General features: G+C 55.1%; 1 protein-coding gene across 2 annotated transcripts in view; it reads right to left on the reverse strand.

Annotated features, from left to right (window-relative positions):
* Positions 1 to 4365, reverse strand: part of GNG2 (G protein subunit gamma 2) — a 117612-nt gene extending 113247 nt beyond the window's left edge. For both annotated transcript variants that reach the window (XM_019518351.1, XM_019518350.1), the window contains exons 1-2: positions 4280 to 4365; positions 3004 to 3142 (exon numbers count right to left, since the gene is read on the reverse strand). The gene's annotated coding sequence lies outside the window, so the exon portion shown is untranslated. The remainder of the gene's footprint in view (positions 1 to 3003; positions 3143 to 4279) is intronic.
* Between the last annotated feature and the right edge of the window lie 56 nt (positions 4366 to 4421).

Raw genomic sequence — 4421 nt, forward strand, 5'->3', positions numbered from 1 at the left:
TTGAATGTGTGGACTTCCCATCAATGGAGGATGAGGAAGAGCAGAGCCTCCCCCCCGCTCAATCTGGGCACAGCTCTCCATGGCTCTTTCTAGCTTTGTTCACTGGGGACAGCTCTGTTCACCCTCCTGCAGGCAACACTATGCTTCCATCTTTCCTCCAGGCCAGAACTGCATCTACCAAATGCTGCCCTCCACTAACCACATATCCTAGGCGTCTCAGCAGCTGTCCTTTACTGGAGTGGGTTTTATTGGCAAACTAGGAGGAAAAAGGGTGAATCATTCACCTCAGTGTGTGCTGTGAATGGTGCTATGGAGCTTAAGTTACTGAGCATCCATCCCCCTGTTACGCGGACAGGGCTGAAATAAAACACTCCTTTTTTCTCCTGCAGCGCAGTGCTTGTGAAGCCAGGCTGAACCGGAGTCCCGGCTGAATGGTAACAGCCACCCTCTGCACTGCACCTCTCAGATCTTGGAGATGGGCCTGTTCTTGGCTCATCCCTCTAGGCAAACAACAAGCAAAGAAAAGCACACATAAGAGAAAGCCAGTGCTCTGGCTAAAAGCCAGAGAGATAAGGTGCCCAGCTGTGGTTGAGTGCTCAGTGCTGCGAAGGTGGAGGTGAGCAAAAGCCTGTACTGCTCGTGTCTGGGGTGGGTTAGAGCAGCCTGGAGACTGCTCTAATTTGCACCCACGGCCAAGAACCCAATGCAGCTGTTCCAGCAGCTGGAGACTACCAGAGAGGCTTGGTCGCATTGCCTATGTCAGCAGCTTGGCAAGAAGAGCGGCGAGGCCACTGTTACAGGGGCTCTCCTGCACTCCCGTACTCAGAAAGGGTCTTGCAGCAGGGAGGGGAATTTCAGGCTGTTTTTTTCTGGAGCCATGCACAGAGACCAGACCGGCTGTGGGTCACTTTAGTGAGCTGGCAGCAAAGTCACAACCTGATTTATTAGTCCAGAGATATTCAGCTCATACCAATTCATCACTCAAGCGCCCCGGCACAGCTCTGGAGTGCACACATGGCAGTATTTAGGATCAAGGCTGAGACTCTCCTTCACAGTGAAATGCAGGAGGGAAACATTTTGTCTGAGAAATGCAGGGAAGCCAGGTTGAAGAAGTCAGGAACCCTAGACGGGGGCCTCTCTGAAGTCAGCTGAAGTCAGAGCCCTGCCCGAACCAAACGGCCTGTGCAGTTATCCTCATCGAGGCAAACCAGCTCTCATCATAGAGGCGCATGGAGGGACGTGCTCACGCAGCAGCCACCCTCCTCTGACCCCCCCAGCCTGGATGACCAGGACACTCAAAGGCTGGCCGAGGGCACCTTTCATCACAAATCCGGAGCAGAACTCGAACTCAGGGCCCTGAAGTCACACTTTGCCAGCACAGCCACGCATAAGTGAATCCTACCCGGGTTTCCTTGAATGCCAGGACCAGTTGGGAGACGGCTCTAAGCACTACCCCATGTGGGTGCTGCCTCATCTGTAGACAACGACACCCATCTGCCTTCCCCCAGCAGCTTCCCATGACTGTACCCTCCTCTGTCCGACCGTGAGCAGGGGAGGAAGGCTTGGAGGCTCCCCACACCTAAATGCAGCACGAATCCAGAAGAGCAACACCCATTAATGCCAGGCCCCCAGGGGAGCAGGCTTCTCCGGCGCGCTGTGCATCTGGAGACCGAGGCTCAATATGTTTGTAACAAATTGCTGGCTCTGGTGAGAGCTGAAATGAAGAGCCTTGTCAGTGGGATTCCCGAGAGACGCCCGTGATGTCTGGAACCAGTGCCACACCTGATCTCCAATCTTTTCGGATTAATCACATGCTGCAGGCAGCCAAAAAGCAAGGCCCTTTATTATGGTCTGGTGTTTCAGGGCTTATGTTCCCAGCCTCTTCAATGCTCCTTCTCGGGCAGCGACGTGTGCAATGTGGTCCAGCGTTACCTGTGGGCTCGCTGCGACCTTGTGCCACCCAGGCAGGGGCTGTTCCCCAGCCCTCCTCAGACAAAACCATGAGGGATCACAAATTGGGATGAGCAAGCCTGGAAACCTAACACCCCTGGCTTTTATGCCCCCACCCCGTGGACAACCACACCCTGGTGCCTACAGCTGTCTCAGCAAGGAACTGCCGGGCTGGAAAAGCACGATGGCACGACACACAGCTCGGAGAGTAGCAACCGCAAACAAGGAGCTTCAGTTCCACCTCCGGCACCCTCCAACGCCGCTTAGCAGCCTTAAAAAGCCATTAGCAGGAAAGCAAACAGATCACGCTGCAGCCCATTCACACCCCAGGCGCAGCTCAGCCTCCCTGTCTCACCAGCCCTACGCCTGACCTGTGCTCTCCAGCCGCGGACTCCACCTATCTTTCGACTGCTTCATTTTTGCCTCCCAATGCCCATCCATCCCGAAATCCTACAACGCCCCCCCAAAACTCAGTGCTCCCGGCCTGCCCTGTCTTCCCTCACCCCTCGGCCTAAAGCACAGCAGCAAACACCTTGGTGCCAGAGTCCAAATATTAAAGCACCGACAGGCTACGAGGGTCACATGCCCTGAAACCCCGTTCAGTAAATACTCTTATATTTCTGGCTCCTTTCCTATCAGTTTCTAGCCCAGCTCCTAAATCCTGTAGGAAGCAGTTGAAGTGAGAGCTGAATACTGTATATAAGGCTAAAAAAAAGGGGTAGAGAGAGAAGTCTGTTTTCTGGAAGTGGGGGGGAAGGGAAATCAATACTGTTTTGCTCCTTCTTAATTAGGGGAAGAGCAGAGGGAGTGACCTATGAAGACAGTCGTCAGGAGGCTGCTAGAGAATTGATCGGCAGGCTAGCGGGACTCATTTATATCGACGGTTGCGGGGAACAAAGGGGTAGGGGAAAGGATGGTACCAACCGCAGCCCAGTGCCGAACGCAGTAATGCCATAATCAAAAGATTTGTGGTGTATTAGAAAAGACCCATTATAATCCCCTGAATAAGTGCCCAGCAGCGCACACAGGGCCTCATTCTCAGCCCTGACTTACCCGACACGTCGACCCCGGCTCTCTGAGGCTCTTTCACCGCGTTAGAGACGGGCTTTCGCACGGAGCGGTCCCGGCGTGCCACACCTACTCAGGAGATGCAGGCAATTTCAAAACCGCCAGGGCTTTCGGCTAGTGCTTCCTATGGAATAATTAATCGAGTCATATTTCAGTTCAGCCACCGGCCATATGGCAGAAAAGAGGATTAAAAATCGCAGCCTCAAAATGCATTCGGCGAAATCCAGTTTATAAGCACAAATAAATACATAAATCAGGGTGGCGGTGGAAACAGCAGGCTGCCGGCAGAAAGGGAAAGGTTGCCATCTCGGGACGCGGCTAACCTTTCCTCTTCTGCAGCATGGAAAGGCAGGCTCAGCTCAGGTCCAAGCGGCTGGTTCACTTCGAAGAGGGGTGTTTGCCAGGCAGAATAAGGCTGCTTCTTTGTCATCTTTGCAAGGGCAGCTGGAAGCTGGCCAGAAGAGGAGAGTCCAACGCCAACCCCCGAATAACATATTGCACTGATAAATTGAATTTTAAATGACTTTCGTGGACTAGACCCAGCAAGGACCTGGCAGCGGACATTCATCCTGTCCAGCCTGCCGAGGCTCCATCCCTCCAGAACTTGATTAGGCTCTAACTTTATTAGCAATGAGCTTGTGGTTCCTGTTGAAAACCCAAACCCGTTCCCAAGCCTCCCGCGACCGAGGGACACGCCACCCCGCTCCGTCAGCCTCCCCGCAGCCCATCTGCCCCCCGCACCTGGGTTTTGCCCCCCCTGCACGTTTGTCACCCGGGACCATGGCAAAGGCACCTTTGCTCTGGTGACTTGTCTGTGCTGCTTCCTGCCACCGCATGGAAACACAAGAGACCTCGGAAAGTATTTTGAAAAAAAACAATCGCTTGCACGAAGGGCGGCGCAGGGGCAGCGGACCTTTGGGAGACAAGAGGGGGTTAGGCATGAAGTGCTGGCGGGTGGAAATACTTAAGCTTTGGGAGAGGGGCTGTGTTTTGGAAAGGGAAGCACTGGCGTGGGGTTGGGGGGCGAGTGCTTGCTTTTGCTTGGCAGGGCCAGGCGAGGAGGGGCAGCGGGGAAAGAAGAGCTGCATGCACAGCCCTTGGCGGGGCGGGGCGGGGCTGAGCCGCGCCGGGAGCGGAGCGGACAGACGTGCAGCGCGCTCGCAGCCCTTGCACACGCACACACGGATGGATATATATATATCTATAGATATAGATATATATATATGTACACACACACACACATACACACACACACCCTTACCTGGAGTGGCAACAGCCCGGCCCGACCCGCTCCCACCCGCTTTGTGCGCTGCCGCCGGCGGCAGGAACCAGCGCGGCGCCGCCTCCGTCGCCACCTCCCCTCCCCCTCCCCCGCGGCCCCGCCCCGCGCCTTTCTCCCGCCC

The sequence above is a fragment of the Gavialis gangeticus genome, unplaced genomic scaffold (genome assembly GCF_001723915.1).
Source record: "Gavialis gangeticus isolate Ggan-Ray unplaced genomic scaffold, GavGan_comp1, whole genome shotgun sequence".
NCBI lineage: Eukaryota > Metazoa > Chordata > Crocodylia > Gavialidae > Gavialis > Gavialis gangeticus.